This window comes from Gymnodraco acuticeps, unplaced genomic scaffold (assembly GCF_902827175.1).
Source record: "Gymnodraco acuticeps unplaced genomic scaffold, fGymAcu1.1, whole genome shotgun sequence".
NCBI lineage: Eukaryota > Metazoa > Chordata > Actinopteri > Perciformes > Bathydraconidae > Gymnodraco > Gymnodraco acuticeps.
In genome coordinates this window covers 2422075-2428618 of record NW_022991451.1, presented here as the reverse complement: position 1 = coordinate 2428618, position 6544 = coordinate 2422075, and positions in this window count along the sequence as shown.

The following is a 6544-nucleotide window of genomic DNA, read 5'->3' as shown; positions in this document are numbered from 1 at the left end:
CAGCCATGACTCTGCATGGAGTGGATGAAAGTCCCAACCGCAGCACAGCACCAAAATTGCTGGACTCAACATCTGTGGAGATGATCTGCCACATGGAAAATATTGCCAATGCTGCAGCGTGGCTGCATTTGTACATCCCCCGTGCACAATCACAGACAGCGCTCTGCTTCGCACCATCGTCTCCCATGCAGATCTGTAAAAATAAAGTAAGTACCATTTGTTAGCATGCTATAATAGATTGAATGAGCAATAATACAAGGATGGTCCGGATCTGGGGGTGGGAGGGTTTATTTTTCCATAGTTTTGTCCTCTTGTCTGATTGTTGTTATTGTTTGTTTTTTCTCTATTTTTTGTAATTTGTGTTGTATTGGTTGTGATTGTACATTGTATTTTTCTAAATGTGTATGAATACATTTTTGAAAAACATTTGATCAACAATAAAAAAGGATTTGGTCAGGATCTAGACTCAGTGTGTAGTTTATTAATTAATCAATGCTCTCTACATTAGGAAAACACATACCAGTGTACCAGAGGGAGTCACACACAGCTGTGCCTAGATAACCAAACAAATTGACAAGATCACCAAAATCCTTGAATCTACACACAGCAAATAAACTCAAATGACACAACGAGATGTAAAAGGAGATCACACATACAGTATAGTCGATATAAAACTGGCCGCTTCAATCTGAAGAGCAACTAAAACAAAACACGGGAGTGTACCTTGTTCTTGTGAACACTAATGTTATCCACAGCATACACAGAGACCACGAAGTTCTTAAGGAGAAAACTAGTTGCTAAAACAAAACACGTTAGTGTACCTTGTTAGCTAATGTTAGCTAGCTGACATTAACGTTACACATTGCACTCATATTACTCACCGAAACCTTGTAAAGCCGGTCCCGCATGCTGGCTCTTACAGAACCGACTAACTCCCCTTTCGTGTATGTTCAGCTCTCAACATGCCCAGACTTGTAGTGATGTTCACCTCGTTTTATACTTTTCGCCTCATTCTGAAAGAAACAGGTGAAATTTGCTAACGTGACGGCCGTCTTTGTGATGGTGACGCGTATTGTGCGAGACCAGAGACCTGTAGTTCACTGAGCGGTTGAACACAAAAAAATTTGTAACTTCACAGTTTTACGACACATTTTTATTTTTTTGACTTGCAAAATGTTCTTTTAAATTGACAAACATCATATGCGTCATTCGTGGCACAATTCAAACGCGATCAAAAGATAACTTTTCTCTCTCCATTGACTTCAATGTATAATTTTCCGCTTCCGGGGTCCCATGGAGGCTCCCGGAAGGGGGAGGGACTTCGCCTCTCTATAGACCTCACAGCGGGCGGAACCTGTCATAAAGTCCGCGAAAATAAAGCCCGCCCATTTAGAGGGAAGATATGATTGGTCAATTGTACTGTCATTTGACATTACTCTCTCGTTGAGTTACTATAGCGGGCCCTCTGTGAATGTAACTCACATAACTCGCAGAGACGGCATTTAACCCTTCACATTCCAACAGAAACTGAACAGGCAGATTCGAAGGATTTATTTCTTATTATTTTAAATACAATTAAATCAAGTTATTTTGGTAAAACTAATGAAAAATGTAACAACAAAAAAATATAAAAAATAATATTTAAAAAAAAAATGTTTTTTTTTTTAATGTTTTCAAATATTATTTTTTAGAATATCTTAGGCCCTCACAGAGGGCCTAGGTGGCCCTGACAGCTCGCCACTGCAAACATAATATGACCATTAACTTTATTGTGAAATTAAAACAGAACGGTAAAGGAAAATACAGTTTCAGTCTCTCGATTTTAAGCTTATGCATTGTACCATGAACCTGTATAGACCTGTAACAGTCAACTGCATGAGGAGTTGGAAAGGTAGTAAATAATATCTTTAAAAACTACAAAAAAATCTACCAATTGATCAAATATAAAAGTCAGCCGAATTAGTGTTGATACTGCAAGGAGACGTATTGTGTGAAAATAAATGGAAGATGTTGTTTAATTGCTGATATATTTATGATCCACGTCACGTATTCAGTTTTGGCGGCATTTCTTACAGTTTGTCAAAAGGTCTTCTGATCAGGGCTCTATAAATAAATATCTACGGCAGATATGTAATATTTAATGCAGCCGAACCGTGTATTACAATGCCGTTATGTGATGACTTCCAAAGAGAAAAGCAAGAACACTTGGAATAAAGTATTATTTAAAACATTTTTTTTTTTTCAGATTTCATATCCCATAAACATCATATCCCAACATGCATTGCGGCTAAAACAATCGATATTTTAGCCTATCAAAACCTTTGAAAAAAGAAAGGTGTCTCTCAGAATCGAAAGAGAAAAACCTATGGGAAAAACACAAAAGCATTGTACACAATTTGAACCAATAAATGTCGTATAAATAACAAGGATAAACTGATGTTTTTTAGTTGATGAGTACTGCAGATATCACTGTTAAATCATTTGATCATTGGTTTTATTATGAAAACGTAGAGACCGGAAATAATGTTTCCAACCCGTAACTTTACATGGAGGCTGCCGCATACCTCAAATCATCTTCGTAATATCTATCAAACTATAGATCCTACATATCGACTGGACGTGGATTCTAAAAGTACAATATACACTTCTCGCTAGAAATCTAATCAAAAAGCGTTTTAATGGCCAAATTATCCTACAATTTAGGATTTTACAGAGAGGGTTATTTATGAATAAACGACCATCTATAACGTTAGCATTCAACTGGAGCACTAGAGGGCGAACACTTTAAAACGTAATTATAGGACGTATTAAGCGCTTGAACAAACGACATATTTGGTCGTAATAAGGGCCTGAACAATCGGCCCATTTGGTCGTATGAGTTGGAGGACTTGTTGAAATAAACACATCTAGGTACATAGATTAACTACATAACAGATGACAAATACGAAAATAAACAATAAAATAGTAATAATAATATTACAAATAAAATAATGGATATATTATGAATACTCAGGTATACATTAATTATATTCATTATATTGTTCTATACTTAACCCATTTGTCCCACCTTTCCTTAAAGATATGCATTTGGTTGTTTTCTCCATTACATAGAGTTCATTTACTAAGTTATTCCATTGTTATTATCTTTTAGCCAATTCCTTGTCATTTGTTTGATGATCACTATTCTAATTACCAGAAATAGATAGGAATGTTTTCCCCATTAATAGGGATAATGGGTTTTTGTTGAGAGAAATGCTAAAGATATTGGACATTTCTCTTAAAACTGTTTCCCAGAAGTCTCCCAACACATTACAGGCCCAAGATATATGTGTATGGTTGGCCTTCTGCTCACCACATTCTCTCCAGCATTTTGAAGTGAGGGTTTGTTTGTATTTACTTTGAATCTGGGGTGTCTTAAAGTTTCAAATTAAAATGTGTGTATTCTTTCCAGTAGTTTGAGTTGGTTGTGTTATGAATGTGTTTGCACATTTGTTCCCAATCTACTTCTGGTATATTGCAGGATAATTAATTTTCCCATTTATTTTTTACATCAATAATACTGTTCATCTTGACTTTTTAATTGTAATATTTTAACCAGCTTAGTTAGACATTTTGTTTCCACTCCAGTGTCATAAACTGTAAGTATGTATTTTATTAATGGGTTGATGTCTTGAAAATATCTCTTTTTTTAAATGCCGGAAAGATAACTTCTCACTTGGAAGAAATAAAATAAATAAAGTATTTTGATTGATTGAATATGCAGTTGGAGAGAGACACTCTGCACTCAGGAAGAGATCGGTGCAGGCTGTGTAAAGATGCCCCTAAGACAGTCCAGCCCATATCAGCAGGGCACAATATGCATGCAGGTACATGGAACACAATAACCATGTGGCTGGCATAATGTGCAGGAACATCTATGCAGAGAAGGGGCTGGAAGTCCCAAAGTCTAAATGAGCGTAACCTCCAAAGGTGTAAAATGACAAAGCTGTGATCCTGTGGGACTTCCAGATCCAGACTGATAAAATGGTGATGGCTAACCAACCGTACAATGTGGTGGCAGACAAACAGCAGAAAAAGGCAGTTGTGATAAACGTAGCAATCCCAAGCGACAGCAACATCAGGAAGACAGAAGCTTGGAAAATACTAAGGGCTCAAAGAGGAGCAAGGTAATATGTGGATGGTGAAGGATCAAGTAAATCCCAGGAACAACATCCGAAGACTTTGTCAAAAAAAGGGCAGTCCTAGTAACAGCTAAGGTACTGCGCAGAACCCTCAGGAAAGACAACAGGCCGCCCAGGATGGAGGGGAAAGTGGGGAATGTATATATATATATATATATATATATATATTGCAGCAGAACAGTCCTGTTGCATTCAAAGCATCATGCCAGCCCAAACCCCACCACCACCCCCTTTTCTGATCTCCTGCTGAGTTGTCTTGTTCCCATTCAGCCCGGCCTGCAGTCTCAGCACAGAGATGGCTCACTGCTCCACTGAAGCCACTCCACATAGTTTCCATGGTACCTGCCCTCTCCAGCCTCCTTCTCTTTTTCCACTGTTGTCTTTTCTCCACCCCGTCTTGCGTGAGATGAGATTCACACCATGAGACAAGGGACCACGCTGCACCGTATTGTGTTCACTGGCCGCTTTGAGCCTCCAAAAAGTTTCTGGATCAGTAAAACAAGAGACTTTGCTCTCTGGTAAGTGTCACTTGGAGACACACAACAAATACTCAAACAGAAATACACTGTATTTATCTTTATCCAGAAAAAAGTAGTTTTAACATCATGTATTTCTGTGACCATGATCATTAGTCAAATAGAGCAGCAAAATAAGATATTTTGAGTTTGATTTATGAATAGCAATTAAAAAAATTCATTTGAAAGATGAATACAAATACAGTTTGTGCATAGTAAAAACATAATATTGCCCAAAAGTATTTTAAAAAACAACTACAAATACTTTACTCATGGCATTTCAGTGTTTGTTCAGATAGAACAGTGGAACATGAGAGTACAGTTTTAGGGGCAGTAGATATACTTTTAGTGGTTATTCTTCGGACAACCAAAAATGGTCATCTATACCACCTTTTATAATCAAAGGACATTCTACCCAACTACCAGTAAGATGTGTTTATGGCCCTGATGGCTTCCACAGGATTGTAGCTGACATCCTCGTGGATTCATCTTCTTATTACAGACACATGCATTTCCTAACATTCGGTCTATATGCTGTAAAATGTATTATCTCTTCGATTTACACACGGCATCTATTGCACGTCTGTCCGTCCTGGGAGAGGGATCCCTCCTCTGTTGCTCTCCCTGAGGTTTCTCCCATTTGTTCCCCTTAAACTGAGGGTTTTCTCTGGAAGTTTTTCCTTGTACGATGTGAGGGTCTAAGGATAGAGGGTGTCGTTTTTCTCATACTGATATTCTGAACAATCTGTGCTGTTGTATTTGCTGTAGGCTATTTTTATTATATGTACAGCACTTTGGCTCGACCAAAAATCGTTTATAAATGTGCTATATAAATAAAACTTGATTTGATTTGTTTCGAAGAAAAAACAATTCATAAATGGCGAAAACAATTATATTTCAGTGATAGACATCACAGCTTAGAAACAGTTGAGAAAACATGAAATGGTTACACCTACTTTAGCCTTTAGCTTAGCTAGCAGTGGCACCACTAACCGCTCAAGGTTTTACTTGTTGTTTTACACAACAATTCTGATCAATCAATCAATCAAAAATTATTTATAAAGCACATTTAATACACGAAAGTACTTCACAAAACAAAAATAATAAACAAAACTACGCCCACCTTAACAGGTAATAAATACCAAGTAACACATAAATTCGTGATTGATAAAAACACATGAAGGATGAACATAAACCTGGGTTTACGAAATTGTCAACCTAGAACATTGTCTTTGTTTTGAGAAGAAAACACATAAATGGCAAGGAAACTGCTTGTTTGTTGACCTTGCTTATTTACTTGTAATTTCAGAACTATTTCTTTAGAATTCATAAACCAACTGGACAAATCAGCAATTCCAAAAGCAGTAAAATACCTTTTATCAGTGAAAGCTAAGCCTTTCTTTGGCTAATGTTTGATGAGTAAAGGGCGAGGCAGAGGAATAATCCACATGTATGTAGTGAGCAATGCTCAAGCCATGTTCATTCACCAGAGAGCAGTGGTGCAGTAAAACAGGATATTACTGAATTGTGTAATATGTATTGAGTCTATTTGATACCCTGTACTGCCAAGGAAAGACCATGGTCACGTTCATGTGACCTTGGAGCAGCGGAGATTGAAAACATCTCCACAGCCTCTGAGGAAACATTTGATTAGTGCTTGTTTGTTGATTATTTATAGAAGAAACTTGAGGAGTCATTACTCCATGTGGTGAAAAAAGGGCGTTCCAGATTATAAAATTAAGTATTTGTAATAGAAACACATTTGTTTTCCCCATAACATAAAGGACACTTTCCATATTTGCGGGATTTGCTGAAGTAACAGTCGGGTTTATGATTACCTTCATGCTG